Source organism: Pezoporus occidentalis, unplaced genomic scaffold (genome assembly GCF_034315485.1).
Source record: "Pezoporus occidentalis ecotype Australia unplaced genomic scaffold, CSIRO_AGI_Poc_V1 ctg2, whole genome shotgun sequence".
Lineage (NCBI taxonomy): Eukaryota > Metazoa > Chordata > Aves > Psittaciformes > Psittacidae > Pezoporus > Pezoporus occidentalis.
In genome coordinates this window covers 2,912,940-2,933,618 of record NW_026913855.1, presented here as the reverse complement: position 1 = coordinate 2,933,618, position 20,679 = coordinate 2,912,940, and the positions used below count along the sequence as shown (strand labels likewise).

Genomic DNA, 20,679 nt, shown 5'->3' with positions numbered 1-20,679 from the left:
GAGAGTAACTTAGAATAACTATTTTAAGGTAATATCCTACAGTCTCAACTTTGTATTCTGTTTAAAAGACCATCATCTCAACTCCCCCTCCAAGAGGGAGGTAATTTTCTAGTGCTATAATTAAGCCATCTTTTATTCCTCCATAGTCTCTCTTTTTGGGGAAAGAGAGGCTAAAAATTAGTATAATGATATAATGATACTTCTTGTCCAGAAAAGACATAATTATTAACCTGAACAATTTTTTTTTTAATGTGTCATATGATTCATCTGTCTTTTATGCCTAGAGAATTCCACTCCGTTTAACCACTGGCAGCCAAATTTTATTATTTAGCCACCTGTCTCAAACTGTGTAATCTTCAAAAGAGATAAAGAGTGGCTGTGCTTTGTGGAAGCATGTTCTCTTCCAGTGTGTTTACACAGCAAGACCATATTAAAGACACTGTTCCAACATGCTCTGTAGAGTTTTTGTCAGCAAGCTGCCGTGAAGTAGAGTTTAAGATGCCGCTTCTTTATTCCCTCTGTGGGATATGATGCCCAAGTTTATGTTGCCAGACCATTCCCTCTGCTTCCCTGGGTGAAGGGCCTGCAGTTGAGATGTGGCTTTTGCTTGGGCTACCTGAGCTATGGAGGCTGGAGTCTTGCTGAGTTCACCTCCTGCTGCCTTCAGTTTCCTGCTGTTTAGAACCGAGTGTCACATTCTGTATCATGATCTGATTTTGTGTCTTCTGAGGTTTTAAAATGTTGGCATTGAAGATTTCATTGGAGGTAATGCCTACAGGGTGCAACAATATTACTGCCTTTTCATTCTTCTATCTCTGTTGATCATCCAAGGGAAATCTTAGGAAACCTGATAAACACAAAGGTCTGTTGTTTTTGAAATGCAGGATAGAATCAAAACCAGGCAGACAAGGAATAACATAAACCTCCGCAGAAGGAAGCAATAGTTTTCTTCAAAACTTTGTTGTAGACTATGGATAAGCAAGGCAATGGGGTATGTAGTGTGCTATTATAGGAGGGCACTGGAAGGGAGGGCTAATGATGTGAGTGGTACAAGCAGAAAATTCTACAGGGCTTGGTCCTGCTAATCAGTATCAGTGACTGTGTACTAGATTAAAATCTTTATTTTCCTTGGTATTGAAAACCAAGGTCTATATACATTACACGGTATAGCTTCTTTATGTCATGAAAGCCACTTACCTATTAGACACTTGGACGCAGTACAGTGCTTTTGGGAGTAATGAGCTTGCCATTAGGCACACGGAAGGAACTAAATTACTTGTATTCCTGAAAGGCTCCAAAAGTTCTTCTCAGAAGACTTGGATGAGGAAACTGCCTTAGTCTCCTGTCCACCATCAGCTTAGTGTGGTGTAGCGTGAGTATTCCCACAGCAGAATCTAGCCTATGTGCTAACCAGCATGGTCACCCACGAAGGGAGAGAGCTGACCATGAATAAAAGCTTATCTTCCTGGCTACTGTTCCTGTCAGCCTACTCTTTCAGGGCTTGGCATCAAAATAATGTATCAGGTACTCTCTATAGTACAGCCACCTTTTATGTTTGCTGTACAGAAGGAAGTCATCCTTTACAGCCAAGGGGCTGGTGTCCATTACCTCAGAGACAACTTGCTTCAGACTACGAAGAAAAAGGGAAAACTAGGAATTAAAACCTTTCCAGTTGTGTTTCTTTACAGTGTTTCCAGCTCCTCCTGAACAGTAGTTGAGGGAATGTGATGCTAAAAGCAGTTTTGTCAGCACTTCATTCCTTTTCCTAGGTGAGATTTTTTCACATGTATGTGGAAAAAATGCAGCTGTTACTCTCCATTTTACCCTTCTATACCTATCCATTCTAATACTGCCAGAGAAGGCAGAAGGGTACTTTTCTAAGACTGATAAAACAGAGGAAAGGAAACAAGAAAGGAGGAACATTAAGAGAGATGGGGAAAAATCCTTGGAGAAGAAGGATAGGAAGTGCTTGTGGTACTGGAATTGTGTAATAAGGTACATTAGTAAGAAGAAGTAAGTGGAAAGAGAGGAGCTTAAGGTAAGAAACAGAATGTTCCTTGTGCTTACAGAACAACTGCATTTAAATAACTTGAAGAGGAAAAGCAGATTTTTTGAAGAGTTTAAAAGGAGATTAAAAGATTTCTCTTAGACAGACAAACTGAAAAAGAGAAGATTGGCATAAGGTAAGGAAAAACAGTCAAGGGGAAAACTAAAATTAAACAGCAAACAGAACAAACAAGAAGAGAAACAAAACCAAATTTCCGAAATTGAGAAGACTAAAAACTGGTCAAAGACATGCAAGTTAGGATTGCTGGAAAGTTCAGTTTAATTAATGTTTATATTTGTTACTATATTTTTCTGAACTTTTCCAGAAACCAATAATGTCTGAAAAATCAGAGAAAGAGATGTTGTCACCTCCTAAGATCTGATTTTCTCTAGGTATTATAAAAGCCCTGTGGTTCCCCTGAAAAATGAACAGATGTGATGGTTTATGATGCCGAAAACATGGCCTGTAAAGTGTATTAGATTTACAGTATTAGTTTGAGTAAGTAGCAGAGCAGGCTTCAGCTATAAAAATGCCAGGGAGAATCCCAAGACTAAACTGCAGTTCAGTTTTGTCCCCTTCAAGGGGACAAGCAACCCCTCCTTATTCAGAGATGGGAACAAGGAGGCTAATGGATAGGTATTAAGTATTTATGTGGTTACATGTATCCCTTCACATTCCTTTCTGTACTATCCTCTCTCCCCAGTTTCTGCATGCTAAAGCAAGTCAGTGGCAAAAGGGAGTGAGCAGACAGAGGTTTTACTGGGAAGTTGTTGTAAATTGCTGCTGAGACAGGTCATGCCACAAATCACACTGTTCCCTTTGCCTGAAAAAGAAGGATGTGAGGGAGGAATTGTACTTTAGAAGGATGTTCCTGAGTCATTCTTTCTCCCACACTGCTCCTGTGGTGCAGCTTGCAGGGCACTGCTTTTTTTGCTGTTATGCCTAAAGGAGGTCAGTAGCTTCCAGCAAAAAAGAGACCCAGACCAGAAATTACATGTCTTGCTTCCCTACAAAACCATGCCCTCGGTTCCAGCTGTGTAACTTGTTTTCACTTGAACTGTATTGCTGATAGAAATTTTCAGTGGAGATAAACTAACTTCAGCTATAAAATTTCCTGTCCTGTAGAGTACATTCTGGTAGTCTTGAGGTTTTAATTAATACAGAAAGACATACTAAACAGACTGAACAGAATTTGGATTCCATGTTTTAACAAGGCTGCCTTTATAATACGTATCTGTAAATAAATAGTACTGCAGGCACATATATTCAAATAATTGTCTATTCTCATAATTATGGGCAACCATAGTTTACTTGGTCCTTGTATGTGAACTATATTTCTCTGTGATACAAAGTATATTTTTCTCTGATGTTAGTAGATCTGAAGAGGCATAATCGAAAGAGTGGTGGCCTGTTTCCATTTCACATCTTTTTTTTCTACCTTTATTTCCCTTTTCTCTTTACAACACATGAATACATCCTTTAAAATATTATCCTTCCACATTTCCCAAACCTTCTCTACCCGTACGTTTCATACTCTTGGGAAGAACAATGTTCTTTAATACCTTCCAGACCTGAATCATAGAGTATTTTGTCACCAGCAATCTCCCCGCTATCATTAAGTTTTTGGAACTGTTCCACCATGTCATTAGGATGCTTTAAAACTTGCATTTTTTTTTTTTTATGCATTTTGTGGATCTTTTCTTAAATACAGTGTTACCTGTACCTCCTAAATATCTTCAACATTGTGGGGATGCCTCTAAGGAAACAGCATTAATACGGGAATGTCTCAGTCTTATCACCCTAGCTGAACAAAAGTGTACAACAAACTGCAAACTGTACATTGCTTAATATCATCAGAAATGTCTTCAAGCAATATGTTGTACTACTTTCCTTATTTTTGGAAATTTGAGCTAAGAAAAATGGTACTGATTATTATTGCTAAACTGGGAGTGAGAACAGTGATCAGATAAGAGCGCTTCAGAGTTGTCTGAGCCCCTAGAGCTACCAGAATAAGCCTGATGAAGTGAGCAGCTTTCCACTGAGTGTGGATTCCTTCCATCTAGATCACATCTTTACCTTAACATCAAGAACCTATTGAGCAAGGCACTGAACTAAAGCTCTGAATGTTCAAGACTACACTTTTTGTTAGATGCAAACAGGTCTCCTGTGTTGCCTGTACTCATCGTAGCCAGAAGTTTGAAAAAAAAATGATCCATGTAAAAAATAAAATATTGGATTATGTTGCAGGAAGCTAGATCTTTGAAATCTGGTGTAATATTCACTGATGACAAATTGTATTGCTTTTACATGAGAACTCACTAATTCATAAATCTGCTGTACATTTCCACTTCAGTCAATGAAGCTATGCTGATGTAAACCAGATGAGAATTTAGAGTTGAATCTGCTCAGCTTGTGCTTTGAAATTAATGATGAGAGTAAAATATCAGTGCTACAGTGCATGGCAATTGCCAGGTACTTAGAGTTACCTAGTCTATTTGTCCTTGGCTGCCATGGGGAAAAAATGGTTACCAAAATGCAGAAAAACTGATGGTTGTGAAAATTCAAATGGTTCAAATGGTTTTCTATTACTTCAAAGAATTTTTAATGTCTTTAAGTAGTTTATTATTTATATGGCCAGGTTGGATGGAGTCTTGGGTGGCATGGTTTAGTGCGAGGTGTCCCTGTCCATGGCAGGGTGGTTGGAACTTGATGATCTTAAGGTCCTTTCCAACCCTAACTATTCTATGATTCTATGTTTTTCTCTGGAGACATGAAGGATAAAGATGTTTTTACTCAATCTCTTCAACTAAGTCTTTTATTCTGCAGGTTTTGCTGCTGTCTTAGAGTATTCCCACACCCGATTTGTAGTTACTGTTTTTCCAGCCAAAATGAAGCAGACAGTATCTATCTCTTTTTGTCAATTACTTAATAAAAAAAAAAATAAAATTGAGCAAATTGACATTCTCAGTACATCATGTATAGTATTTTTTTATGCCAGATGATTTATTTTAACTATAGAAAAAGAATAATTCTGTATGTTGAATCTATGGGTATAGACACAATTAATTTCTAGTTCACTGAGTACCTGAGCATCAGCAGAGCTGAGGTGACTGTATGTGTGGTGTCAGTAAGTAGAAAAGTCATGAGTATATTAGCATACAGGTGATTCCATCACTTGTCTTATTTTACTCTATGGCCTTTTATTCTGTATTGAATTTACATTGATGCATGGTGAAGTATTGTGCTGCAGTAGTTGGTGTCTCTAAACTGAAGATCTGTATGTGAATACTAAGAAACTTGAACTAGTACAGTTTTCTGTATTTATTCTGGCAGTCAGTCTGGTCAAATGACCAATTTGGGAAATAGAGCACTTTTAAAAATGCTATTTATCTGTTAAAATATACCCCAAATGAACTAAGTTATTCCTTTAATGAAGCTTGAGTAGCTAATGGCCTTTGACAGTAAAAATACCATGGGTTTTGCAATAATACTGTAAAGGTCTAAATTTTACTACTAAATGACATAATTGGCAGAGGACTTTTTCACGGGATTAGTATCTTCTCTTTCCTATGGGGTAATATTTTTACTTCTCAATGAGGAGCAGTCCTGCAACAAAGAAATTTTTCCTGCCTGTACCATTTTTGTACATGTATATTTTAATTCTTTGCTGCAGTCATGGCTTGTGACAGTGAATTCAAAAGAATAATTATGCATTGCATAGAAAATTATTCCTTTTTCTTCTGCCCCCCTTTTTTTAAAAGGTAGTTTAATGTACTGTCACCTTTGTATCAGAATTATGAGCCAAGAAGGATGTCTATTTTTTTATCTATTTAATTGATTATATTATCTCCTATTGAAGACATATTACTTTTCTGATCTCCTTGCTGTGAACAACCTCTGTCCTTTTATTTAGATGATAGAAACTGAATTCAAAATTTTAAGTTTTATTTGGGATTAGGAATAGGACCCAAGACAACTGATTTCACTGCTATCATTTAGAAAGGCAGCAAGATTTATGAATGATTCAAATTAATTTTTCATTCTGTTAACACTGAATTTAAAGTGCCAGTTTCTTACCCAGTTGTCTAAGTCAAGAGTAAGTCCCAGTTGTTTCTGCACAAACTTAAATAATGTTGTCACTTCAAGTTTTGTCACTTCATGCTTCAGTCCCTTTTGTGGACCCACTGTTTAGTTTTAAAGTCCCTTACTTGCAGAGACAAACCATTAAAATGTTGCAGTTATATACTATGAACTTCTGATGAATGTTGATTTTTAAAACTTAAGAAGACAGTCAGAACATTAAGTGAGAAAGATTACAATTTATATTTATGCAAGTGAAATTTTTACTATAAAACTATTGAAATAGATTTGAAAAGGGGTTAGTAACAGCAATAGTATTCCTGACATGGAGATCTCATAGATTTTTTGAACAGTACTTTAAGAGAAGTATTGAAAATTCCAGGGCTAGTGATTTAGGACTCAACTAAACAACACAGCAGTAAATATTGGAATGATATTGGAAGCTTTCACAAATGGCAAAGAAATTGTCTTAATAAGGTCCTTTTCTTGTTTAATTTCTTTCATTGTATTTGAAATCATAAATAATACAGTGTGTGTCTATGGTTTACCTGTTTCATGAGGGATGCCATGTCAGAACAGGTAAGATCATAAATGTTTTAATGACTTGCTGCCCATTCTGTGGTACAAATTTATAGGTAAGGAAAGCAACCACTTTTTTAGTGAGGGCTGTAGCAGCAAATCACCTTAGTCTTGACACATGAAAACCATTTAGTCAATCTAAAGAATGTGTTATCTTTCATATTAATGAAATTAAAAGCCTTCTTATTTGATTATTATTTTGTTACCATTAGTCCCAGGTGAAACGGGACTCCCTAGGTGATAGGCATTCCACAAATCATATTAGCAGATAATCTATATTCTAAAAAAAATTGCTGAATATGAAATATTGCCAAGGACAATCTTATTTTGCACATGGAGGGGCTTTTGATCAGTGGGAAGAAAGAGGCACTTCCAGAGGAGGATCATGAAAATTGTATAGCTACCACTGATGAGGTAGAAAAGCTGGTCTCTTCCTATTGCCTCTGTATGGGGCATTTAGATTTTCTGTCTATTTCTCAGGCACTACAGTTAGGGTGACTGTAGTTATGGTGAGAAATCTTCTGTGTCTTGTTAAATTAATTGGAGATTCAAACTTTCCTCATTACTTCTGAGTGATCTGGGTCACATGCTACTGTTTTCTCTGTAATAATAAGATTTCTGATGTGATTCAGAAAATAAATATTCTGCCATTTGCTTAACAACTTAAAAATTACTTTCTTGACTGCTTGTCCTAATAAAATATCATTATGACTAATTTACCTGAAAACTGGATAAAATCAGACCCAAATAAATAAATATGATTAAGGATTTTGTACATGTTATCTTTGTTTCACTATTCACGGAGCAACTTATGATAACTACATATGAACTAACATTGCTACTATAGTTTCCAAATCTTCTTCTTATATCAAAATAAAAATTCATCTATTTTATATTGGTGCATCAGACTACTGTTACTAAATGCGTTATTCTGTGAACTCCTCTCAGTCACAGACCGGCATTTCCATGGATAAATCTGACTAGGGCCATAATTCTCATCCAAGAAGCAGGAAAATAGCAGATGAGAATAGTCCTAAAAGGTGACATACTTTGGCTAAACTTATTTGACCACGGAAGCTTGAATACTTGGTACATAAAAGTGTAGTTTTCATAATACCCTAGAACCAAACACAAATAACAAATACACTTCACTCAGCGCTTTTTTTTTTCCCATCTAAATTTAAACTGCAATTTTTAATAGACTTATTTGTATCAATATAACTGAAAGGCAGATTAGGTCCTTTAAATGCATTCCTTGTTTTTTTCCCTCTACTGCAAGCATAGAAGAAAATGTGTATTGTTGTGTGTTGTTACTGATTTTATCTCTATGTTGAAGAGTCCTTTCTGTAGCAATTTGGCATTCTTTCTCTACATTGTATTTAAATTGCCACATGCACTTGTTAAATAATTCTAGTTTGTTTGGGTTTTGTTGTTCTTTTCTTTTTTTTTTTTTTCTATGGTGATTGATTGCCATCTGGGGGCTAACACGAGCCCACCATGCTAATTTCACTTATTCTACTTGTTAACTGCTATTGTCTCCAGGGTCAGAGACAAATGTATGAATCCACTTTATCTCTCAGCTTACAGAATATCTCATGGAGTGAGCCTTGTATTATGAAACGGCTACATCAGCATCTAATTACTCAGCTCTACCCTGTGTTGAATGCTGGTGCACCTTGAGAAACAGCATGCAAAAGCACATTTGTTTAAGTCCTCAGATGGTTAACATTGTGCATAACCTCCTCACAAATTACAGCCTCAGCTGCAGCACATCCATTAGTCTGGAAGAATGAAGATTCCCAAGTGGCCCTGGTGCCTTTCCCAATTCCCTCGCGACCCACCAATCCTCTCAGTGCTTTCCCTGCATGTAGGGAGTGTTCGGAGCTAATCAGGTCAATGATCATCTCACGGCTCGGGGGACATGACAAGAGCCTATCACAGCAGTCATGCGATCTGCCAGACCTGAGCACGCTTGCTGAGAATCTCATGTTAAGAAACATTGCTTTGGTGCCTCTTCTCTCACTCCCTAGGAGCCTCTGAGGATTTCAGCTTATCTTTCTCTCTCTCTCCTTTAGACTGTGAAGAGTTCAACATCAACGGGGAAAAAAAAGGCAGAGCAGTATGCAGCTACCCAGAGGGTGTTGATTGAAACTTAGATTACCCCCAAATCGCTTTTGATTTGACTGATGCTCCAGCTTTGTAAGAGAAAAGATTTCAATTAAGGTAAGTGCTGCTTTATCTGGCTGACTGCATCATGCCGAATTTCTGCATTGAAAGTTCAGAGTGAAGTGAGAGCCTGCACTGCAGCACGGCAGCAGGAGAGGGCTGGGGGCAGAGAGGCAGGTGTCCCAGCCTGGAATCTTCTCTGGAGGGATTCAGGTTTTAAGCAGCTTCTTATGAATGGCTGCAGTTATTTCCGATTCGGTGGTTCTCTGAAGCTTGAACAAAAAATAATCTCAGAAACATGCAGGGGTGTCAGAAGGGAGGAGGAAAGGCGAGCGCACTTTCCCCCTTTGTGCTTAGTACATTTATTTGAGGAAGCACAGCAGCTGAAAAGCAAAAGTACATCACAGTAAAACTTCATTCTGAATAAGGAGTGTCATTCTTTTGCAAGCAGGAACTTGCAGACATAAGGCTTCAAAGTCCTAAGGTGTTTTTAAAGGACACAGAAAGGGATTTTTGAAATGCGAGTCAAGAATATGCATGCAGCTTTCCAGGTTGCCATCAGACTGAGGGCTGTGACTGGCGTGTGTAATGTTATTCTCAGCGTCTGGTGGGGTTTGGATAGTTGCTTTCGCAGCATTAGCAGTTCTGTGGGGGAAAAGGTTGAGTGGGGTGCTGGTTCAATACAACTGGCAAGAAAATTAGATTCATAGATGCTGGAGGGGGAAGTAGTGTTTGAAGGGGGAGAGGATGCATTTTGCATGGGGTGATAGAAAATGTAGCATAGCTAAAGAAATAGACTGATGTGCAAGGATTTATATCGGGAAAGAAAAGAGAGAGAGTAGATGAGGTAGGCTGAATTGAAAGATTAAATGATTAATAAGGAAAAAGTCAGAGGTGCTTACGCAGCCTGGAGTTAGTTAATGACCTACTGTACTGGCAGCGGATCTGTCCTAAAATTCCTAAAGTGAACTAAATTTGATAGTCTCAGTCAAGTCCACACTTAATAACTATGATCTCCGGGAACGTAATTAAGGAACAAGTAAACAGCTCAAACTTTTTAATGCTGGGAGCAAATTAAGATCTGTTGTATTGAACATGTCCCTGTTCTCTTTATTACCCACAAAAATTAATACATTGTGTTTACAAATCTGTCATAACAGAAAAGATCAATGGAAAGTTAACTGATTTCAAATCTTGCTGTCTTAAACAGATGTATAACTCTTAGGCACTTTATGAAAGTGTGAAGTAATTGCACTGCTGTTTTCAGCCAGTACTGTTTATTGTTATTAATTATCTTTATTACTGGTTATCATTCAATGTTGGTAATACAATTCATAGTAGTATATGTTACATTAAAAGCTCAGCAACTCAATATGAAGATACATATTTTTATTCAAAAATACCTCCCAAGCCCCTGTCCCACTCCACTCCTCCCCGAAATAACAATTCAGGGAAATGTTGTTTACCTGCAGGTTTGTTACTTATTCCATTAGTTTTTTCAGTCAGAAATACTAAGTTGTCTTTCTCGCAAAAACATAAGTGTATGGGAAAATGAGCTTGGGTTTTGGGGGAATGTACTAATGTTTTAAGTGTCTATCAGTGTATTCTCATTCTTGAAGATTACTTCTGAAAGGAATGGTTTCTTATAGCAGTGACTCAACATGTCCACTGTTCTCTTGGAAAGGAAGCTGGCTATGGAAGTAGTTACAGGCACTGATCCCCATTTTGGTGTACTGTATGGATGACTTGTTTTTTTATGTCACATTGATATGACATTTACTAGGGTTTTTGCTTCTTCCATCCAGAGATGCAAGTCTTGACCACGGTAGACATGTTTAAATGCACAAATCAGCTTCCATTATACATGCCTTCACTTTTTATCCTTCATGAATAATCAATGATTTCTCAGGGTAATTAGTATTCATTAATATACATCCAAGTATTCATTAAAAAATCGAAACACAATAACTTAATGTGCTTCATAGAAAAATGTCTAGTGTGAACGATTCCTATGCAGTTGCAGACATCCAGGTTACATACAGATACCAGGAACTTCTGTTCCAGTCTTTCACAAAGAATGACTAGAAACATCATTAGACATGATGGCTCTGTTTCCTTTTTGTCTCACAAAGCTGATGCTTTAAGTAAAACATAAATTAATCACACTGTCATAAGAGTCTGTGGGTTTCTAAACAAGTCTAACAAATGCACTTACATATCTATTATTATTTTACAAGATCAGATGTTCTATCTGCTTCTAAGTGAAGAGCACTTACTTTCCAGTATGCTAGCCTCAAAGAGTTTATGAGATCACAGTTCACCAAACATGGGGAAGTGCAGGTTTTCCTCATGTTTTGGTAAAAGTAGACAATAATACTATAATCATTTTCTGATCTTTTCCAGTGTTGGGTTTTGGGCTTCTTCATGTGGAGTAACGGTCCAAAAGTGATCTCAGCAACATGGGAAATATCATTCAGCATTAAACAAATAATTTGGGGCATCTGACCCACTGAAGCTTTTCAGACTTATTAAACATAGGAAGAGGTTATACAGGAAGGCAGTGGGAGACATGTCAGTGTAACCCAGTTCCCTCTCTTGGGCTTTTATTTATTTATTTTTTTTGTAATCTAAGGTCGTATCAAATAGTACTAAATATATGGCTGTATGCAGAGTTCAGATATTTCAGATATTTTAAGTTCTTTGAGGCTGGTGTAGCTTGAGGCAAAACAAAATTAATGTCTGCTTACTACTGACAGAAGTGTACAATTGCTGTCTGGCCCAACTCCATTGAAAATTAGCATTTGATGCTAATGCTTTAATGTTTTAGGAGCTTTTAAAAGAAATTCATTAAATTGACATTTGGAAAGGGGTAAAGCAAAGGGCGCTCTCTGAAAGCTGACATAAACCCAACAGTAGCAAGGAACAGTCCTGCTAAAACAGTGATACTGATATATGAAAAAGACAACAACTGTTAATGACTACAGTTAATAACACGGGTAACGTAAGGTATCCTCATTTCAAGAGGATAGGATGAGAGTAAGATAGAATAAGCATCAGGGGTTAATGAGTTTCCCCAGTTTCTTTTTTCAAAGATATATGGGAATTCTTGTTACCAAAAGGGAGGCTTTTCAAGCCCTGTGTTATTAACATGACTTGGAGAGCTAACATCCTTGCTTTCCTAGAAAGACCATTGTGTCCCATCAGACTCTTGTTATCCCTCCTCCTATTTTCAGCCTGTTTTCTGGGCACTTATTCTTGTGCCTCTGATTAGCATCTTCCTCATCGTATAGCTTCTTTTTCTTTCCAACGGTTTGTGTTTCTTATACTTACTGTTCCTCTCAGCAGTCTTCCTCTTCCTTCCTCTCCTTTTCTTTACCATTATTTAATGCTTCACATCCCTCCCTTCCTTTGATGCTGCTGCAAGGACATCATGTTTCTCACTTTGTTCACCTATATAAATTTTTCTTTTTAATTGAAAATGAAACCTCCTCTGAAAACACTCCAGTACACCCATGAATGGAATATTTGTGCTTCAACAGTCTACCATCTCTTTATCCACTTTTTCTGTATTTTTAATTGTTTTTAATTGTACACCCTCTGTCTCAGGGGCTGTATCTCAGTGTACAGAAAGTAGCTAGCACAGTAAAAGCCAGTTCTGTTCCTACTTTTCGAGTCTTACGTGTGTGTCTACACTGTAGAAATCACATGCCCTTAACTGATTCATGGAAACAAAGCTCTGCAAGGTTTAACTTGAATACCTCAGGATGCCATTGTTCTTGCTAAAGCACAATATTAAAGAATTAATTTCAAGCCTTATCTTCCTTTGTATTAATAGAAACTATCACTAAGGTCCACTTGTTTTGCAGAGATGTAAGTCATTGAAGGCATTGTTTTGGCATGTGTCATTGGACGAATATTTCTTGAGGTGGTAATTTTGTAGCAAAGCTTTGAAGCTGCAGAGGAGTTTTGAGAGGAAGAAAGCTTTAGTCTACTTTTTTGTTGAACCTACAAGCCTGGTAGTTTGAGGTGGAAAAATAAAAAATCTTTCCTGTATATAATTTCTATATTGAAGTAAAATACAAACCTACATCGCCATATTTATTACTGGACTTGGTATTTAGCAGAAGTTCAACGCGTATGTTTTATAATGCTGATATTGCAATGGGTCATTTAAAGAGGCTTTTTTTTCTCCCAGCCAGATGGGAGCTAAGATATTGCATCACGAGTCTTGGTCAGATTACTTTATGAGCAGCTGTTGTTCAGTTTCTGATAAATGTATCACTTCAGTTTTGAGGGGAAAGAGGGTCTTCCTATAAAGATTAGTCTCGTTGATGTACACCAGACAGTTCTGGGGCTGCAGGGACATCTTTCTGCTGCAGATGTCTCAGCTGTCAATATTTTTTAAGGCAATAACTGCACTGGTTGACATATGTATAATGTAAGCCATGTTTACTGTCCTGTGTCCAAGCAGAGTATGATTTGGGGTCTTTGGGTGCTGAAGTATGTCTCTGTGCTGTTGTGCTGAATGGCCCAGACCTGTAAATCACAGCTCAGACTGGAAACCTTTATGGAGACATTCATAAGAAATGTATAGGTCTGAGATTTAAAGTAGGTGCTGTCACCCACTTGAGTTTAGAAGTTGTATATTTAGGCACCAGCATCATGTTGTCCTTCAACTTCCAGAGTACAGTATATTCAGAACAGTCTCCAAAGCAGATGATAAATAGGCAGATGACTTGGATGGGTAGTTCTTATTTCCAAATATAGATCAGATTTATTATTCTTATCATGCATGCATTTACTCACTGACTGCATTAATACTATGTCCAGCACACCAAATGCACTTACAAATACAGTTGTGGCTGACTTGGTTAAAAAAAATTGGAAATTCTTTTATTTATTTATTTATTTATTTATTTTTCAGTGAAGGTAAATAAGGATTCAAACCCATTCCTTTTCCAGAAAACAGATGAGACTTTTGACCTTTCTTTATCTACAGTGTACTCAAGCATCAATCCCAAAATCCTGCTTTTTTGACCTAGGTCATTTAGAATCTCTAAGCATTACATAGGTTCTTGGCTCCTGTTCTCTGAAGGCTGACAGCAAGTTCTAAATGTAATTGTAAATGCAGATACATTTGCTAAACAGTTGTCTGTGGCCATTTATTCATTTCACAATGATTTGGGGGGGGGGGGCTTGTGCAGATCAACCACCATCCACAAGGCTTTGTTTGAACTGTTTCTGAGTTCCTTTACCATTCTCTTATGTTCTTCAGTCCACTTGGACCGTTTATGTGTATATACAGTGCTTTTGTGTATGGAGTTGAGAGGGCAGTTTAAGCAACTCTCTTAAAAGACTATATGAAGATCACAAAATACATGTATTCATGTATTAAGAATAACCTTCCTGGCATTCTGTCCTTGACATACTGATTGTGTGTGTGCATGTTACACAGTTTCATAGATTTGTTTTATGTTTGGCTCAATATACAATCTAAAACAAAAAAAAAGGTCCATCCCATATTCCCTATTTAAGAAAAGACTGCAAATAAAAAAAAATGTTGTTAAATAGAGCAGCTATACCAGATAGTACAATTTAGTAAGTTTTCTAAGAATATTTGTAGCTTGAAGAAAAGCTAAAAACTAGTATTTCTTGACTAGATTTCCATTGTCTTGAACAGTCTGAGCAGACTTTTACTCAGTACTTTAGGCTGAGATTTGATGATGAAGCCATTCTGTCATATTTCATTCACTCAGATTTGGTTGCAACAAGCTTCATGTACAAACTCTTCAAGAAATATTTCAATCACTAAACTGAAGTATTAATAATACAACAAAATGAAAAGCCATTTCATTTCCATTTAGGAAAGTTGTATCTTTGCTTGTTAATTGTCTTTTCATTTCTCCCTGAAATATTAATAGTAATCTTGGTACTTGTTTGCCATAATTTTAAATATTGAATTATATCTCTTGAAAATGGTAAATGGAATGTAAACTCATTGCATTCCCGGTCACAAGAAACAGTTTTTATTCTTTTTCAGGGTAAATAATAATTAGTAATAATAAAGTAAAATACTTTAAAGTAAATAGTAATAATTAAGTAATAATTTAGGGCATAAATAAATATAACTGGTGTAGATCTAACTTCTCTACCTCTAAGCAGGTATTACAGAAGTCCTGATTTACACTGGTAGAAGACAAAAAAGGAGGAGGAGGAAGCCCTGTGCTTTTCAATAAAGATCTTCTTTTTCTATTTTATGTGATGTACATTTCTTTCAGAAGGCTCTATTTCATATTCTCATCTTTAAATAGCTGTGGGTTGTTCTTTGGTTGGTTGGTTGTTTTGTTTTAATCTGACCTCCTAGACCTTGGGACTCAGGTTTTCTATAGAACAGATCTTTTGGTAATTTGGCCCTTCTGTCTCTGAACTGTTACTTGAAGGAGCACATATGTCAAATAAATAAAGAGGTAAATGTGATATTCCTGGCTTCTGTTTGAAAGAGTGCATGTTAGAATAAATACAGAGATTAAGAGGTGATACTGAGAAGCTAAGTGCTGACAAGGAAAACACTCAAGTTGCTAATTAAAATGCTTTTTTGAAGTGTATTATTTCTCTCTGATGGTTTTGTGATTCACTGTAAAGACTTCTATCCCAAATTTTTGGTCCTCACTGCATATAAATTGGCTGAATATTTTTTAGGCCCCATCACTTTCTTCTGCATTTGTCCTCATGTCTCCTCATGTCATTCCCACCCCTTCCCTCTTTTATTATTATTTGGAGTGGAAATGGCCTTTGTCTGGTGCACAGAATATGTAAGCAACTAAATTCAGGTCCATCAACGGGCTTCTATCCCACACTCTGAATTACCCATCAGAAGTATAGTACATAGCAATTACCTGTCATTCTTTTTTACCCTGAGAGCCAAAATATATCTGTCAAGGACGTATTTGAGTTCCAACAACCAAAAATGTGAGTAATACTAGGTTGTGAATAGAGGACATCTTGTATATTGCAGAATAGAGAAGAGCCATTGGGTGGACTTTTTTAATACATAAAAAAAAAACCAAAAACAACCAAGAAAACCTAAATCCACAAGAGACATTAGAAACTTCTTTTTTCCTCTTGTGGTAGTATTTTTGTCTAAGCGTGTTATTTAAACTGGGTGGGTTGGTTTGTTTATTTGGTCAGATTATTTTTTTTTTTTTTTTGCACTTCCTGGAACTCCTTGGAGCATTATCTTCCAAGATATAACTGGCATTTTTTACAAATATTTTCTAAAGATCAGTCTTTTTTAATCAGCTCACTTTTTTTGTAATAACTGTATTAACATTTCCCCTCCCACCCCCCATTTGCAGTCGACGAGCAGAAATATTTCAAATAGGAAGCTCACTATCTTTCTAAATGTTTCTGTTAAAGTTCTATGGAGGGGTTGAAAGGCTGAACATCCAGAACTGCCATTCTTTTCTCATTGCCTGGTGGGTATCCAGCCCTTTCTGTGATACATGCCTGGGGATGCTAGTTCAGGTAAAAATGGCAAGATGCTATATTTTCATTTTATCTTTAGTGGAACTTCTAAATATATGCACATCTTCTGTTTAGTCTAGGTAAGAACTGGATTCATGTTGTTCATATACCTAGTGACAGATGATGATTTTAATTAAAAGCTGAGATTTAATAAATCTAACTTGATACCGTTTTTCTCCTTTTATAAAGGACAGGTGGAGCTGATTACCATGCAGCCTACCTGGGTTGTTTCTATCAGTGCAGGCTGTACTAGTCAAACCACAAACTGATCTACCCAGAAATGTTTGAATGCAATATTTAGGTGCATCATGCATTTCTCTTCTACCAGCTGTTCTTTAGGTTTTCTTTAGACAAATATCATGGTAGAGAAATACTTCATTATAATTTCAAAGCATACTTTAGCATATAACTTTTGACTTTCTGCCTCTGACTTTGTGTCTGTATGTCTTGTGCAAAATGATTAATGAAGAAAGCAGAACTAGAGGTCTTGTCCTATCTAAAAATATAAAACATACAAATGCAGAAGGTTATATCTGTCGGTGTTGCATGGTTTTCCTGCCCTTCTTGGTTTCAGATTTAAATTTTGAAGAATAATGGTCTGATACTACTTATGTCTATAGTTAAACTAGCCATTTTAGGAGTAGTTCTTCTAAATTTTCTTGATAGGATAATTTCCCCCTCCCCAGTAAAAGTAAACAATAGTAGCTGTATTGCGAAATGTCTCCTTCCTACCTCTTTAGCAATAATGTCCCCAGATAAGAACTGCACTTCTTGCAAAGAAAAAAACTTGGATAAGAATGGTCTAGGTTTCACGGGGATATAGAGATATATTTTCTTAAGCGCAATTCATAAGGCATAAATGAGATGTTTTAAATAGCTTGTCAGGAAAAATAAGTGATATGCAGATCTACCAAATATAATGTTGTTTAGTAGCATCAATACCCTTGAAGACAAACATTTGAAAAGGCAGAGAGCGCCATAACACCAAGATAAATGTCATGAGTAGGATATAATACAAAACATAATAGAGGGAAATAGAGGGATATCTTCTGTCAAAAAGAAAATATTGGTAATCAAAAATTATTGTTCTAGCTTTCATTTTTTTCCCAAATACCTAATGAGGCACTGGGTTTTTCCTAAATTAAGTTGGTTGGTTGGGTTTTTTTTTCCCCATAATTACTTTTAAAACATTGTTAAATCTTTATTTTAATTCTGCAAATTAGTAGGAATACAAATATAAGTATTGATACTTATTTTCTTCACAATGCAAAAATGTAAATATCAGATACTGAAGCAAAACACAGCCACAAGAAAGGAAACTAATTCTAAGTAATCACTTGAAGTATGATTTTATATATATATATATATGTGAGAATATAATCATAGAATCAGCTGGGTTGGAAAAGACCTTTAAGGTCATCAAATCCAACCTTTATCCCAGGACTGCCAAGTCCACCACTAATTACATGTCTGCTGTAAATTGATATTCTAATATTGTAAATATTCTGCAGCTCTCTGTGAAACCCAATGTGATTTGGTAATCATTGACAAGATATTTATAATCAGATAAACTTATTCATCTGTCCGTCCATGTTTTATGGAAGGTATTGTGAAAGCAGCCCTACTGCAGTAAAGCTATAACCTAACTTTAATTTCATTAAAATAGATTTCATGTTTACTCACCACACAATGAAAAGAAGTTGTGGAGTCTGTGCAGTATATTTTCTTACAGTTAAAAACCTACAGAAGCAACAAACAAAATCTGTTTTACAGAAAAGGCAAAAAATATTTAATATCAGTCAAACCTGGATGAAGAATCAATTTACCCTTCTCTGACTTGAAGAGGAGCTGAATCAGGGTATGGCTGTGAGATACACTAGATATGATTGATAGAATTAGAAAATTTAACTGATCAGGTAGGTTTAGTAAGCACTCATGGCAACTTTGAAGTTTCACAGGCTGTCTAACAAAGCTGAAGTCTCAGAGCTATTACATGTTGATTTCTACTGTGCTGTTGTGTCTGGGGTTGAAGTGTCATTCAGCAGCCAGGATGTTAAGTAATGGACAAGTTCCTTCTCTGAGTGGTCATTAAGCCAAAGAAGTGGTGTTGGACAATACAGGAGTTCTGACCATTTGAAACTAGATGGGGATGTGATTACTTGTGTCATGCCATAAGCATTCTCTGAGCTTTTTCTCTCAGACAGATTGAATTTTAACAGTACTGAAATTATTTTTATTCTCTGCTGATATTCCTTTACCAATTAATATTTAACTTTGTCTTCCTTTACCCCCATGTTGCCTGCAAAGTGGTTTGTCTTCCCAATGTTTGGAAAGTGGTCCATCTGGCCAACACAAAGGTCAAAGGATGTTTTCCTTCTTTTATTTTTCATTTTGTCCATACTTAGCAAACTAAGGGTATACCTGCTTTCTGGGAGTTATGTTTCCCTGCACAGCATTTTAGCATCATGTTGTCTTTTCTGAGCTTAAGGAAATACTGAGTCACTGTCTGGAAAACACCTAACTCAAACTTTTTCAGGAGATTGGCTTGTGAACACAAATTGCCCTAATGTCAGATATTAACCCTGGGGCTTATAATCACCATAAGCAGAAGCATTTGTTGTTTGGATTAAGAAAGAGGGATTGAGGCTATATTTCTTCTTGAATGTGGAATCAGTATATTTATTTTCACCAACAACGGTAGCCAGTAATTACAGCCTTTTCTCATTCTCCTGCCTTGGGGGAACTGAGCTGCTGCTGTCTCCAGGGAGGCTGAGCTGCTACTGGTTGTTGCCATTTAATGTGTATTATTCTCCTTTGAACCTGTTTGTGAACCAGTTCTCCTTCCCTGTTTCTGTTTCTTTGCATTGCCTGATAAATATGTTGTGGAAATGCCTTTAAAGAAGTTTAAATATCTGTGCACATATATAATGATTTAAACACCTGGAGGAGACTAGGATACATAAATCGAAGAGAGTGTATCTGTAAGAAATTAGAATTTCTCCCTCCTCCCCATAATTTGATGCACTTTATTGCAACAGCAGATAATAAGTATTTAATTTTTTCCTTCTTTTTTCTTTTTAACACACAATTAGGACTACTAGTTTATAAAGATATCATATGAAACAATATTCTTACCTTTAAGAGTGATCTCTTTAACTCAAAAATATGAAGGCTTCCTGCACTGTGCCAAGAACTGTGCAGATTTTCTAGAATGCCATAGAAAAAGATTTAGCTTTTACTTTCTATCAAGAGAATATCCATTTCCTAAATTATGTTTTTCACTAATATTCCTGTACAGTTGTAATGTTTCTTCTCTATTGTTCTCAGTCTTTCTAATGCCAAAAAATGAAAAGTTAACTAGTGGCGATTTTTGCTGGCAGATAACAGAGTTCGTTTTTTGTGTATGTGTTAGCAAATGCATCTGAGAAAAAAAGTGGCATTTATGTTAGCATACACATAGATGGAAACCTTAATATTGTGTATTCCTGTCAGATAAGTCTTGAAAATTTCTTAAAATTAGTTTAGGACCCAAAGCATGAGTCCTTACATAATTTGGATGATGAAAGCATACACCACTCATGCTTTGAATTATTTCCTAATCACATTAAATTTTAATTGTTTAATTGTTTATTTCCTAGGATTTTTTCTCTTAGTTATGTCCTCTATAAAAACAGGCTATCTGCTATTCTTTGCAAGTACTACAGTTGTCACTTCCTCAGGACAGACTTCCCACTTAAGAGACTCTTCCTTTCCCCTCAGCTAGATGTATTCCTTTGCTTAAGAGTTATGCCCCAGGACCCATCTTTTTAAAACAGACACCAAATCAGAGGAATATAATGGGGTGTGCCAGATCAGCTCATCTTAAAGATATTTTGTGTTACATTGGATCCACATATATTCACGTACTTTTTTTTTTTTTTCATTTTCATTCTTGTGTATGTTTTTTCTTCCTGTGTGGTTGTTTTAAAGGGATACATGGAGGATACATTTAAAGGGCAAATGGAATGAAAGGAAATATCAGTCCAATCATATATTGTAACTCTAAAATCAGAGTGCAACTGGCCCATTAAAGCATCATTAATATTATTTGCAAAAATTTGGTTTTATTCCCCTTTCTGATGCATTTACAGGATCCAAAGAAGTAAGAGCTATGTAAGATAGGCCAAAAGAGAATGCAAGAATTAATTGTGAAAGTAATCATGTTAGTTTTCTAATTATTCAAATTTTAATTACAACTGTGTTGGCCCAATTAGTTCAAAACACGAGGCTAATGTTAGGGTTGG

General features: G+C 36.3%; 1 protein-coding gene across 4 annotated transcripts in view; it reads left to right on the top strand.

The window, feature by feature from the left end:
• The window catches only part of LOC134163125 (cadherin-12), a 550,087-nt gene that overhangs the window by 318,989 nt on the left and 210,419 nt on the right, over positions 1 to 20,679 (top strand). For all 4 annotated transcript variants that reach the window (XM_062617684.1, XM_062617681.1, XM_062617682.1 and 1 more), the window contains exon 2: positions 8,782 to 8,929. The gene's annotated coding sequence lies outside the window, so the exon portion shown is untranslated. The remainder of the gene's footprint in view (positions 1 to 8,781; positions 8,930 to 20,679) is intronic.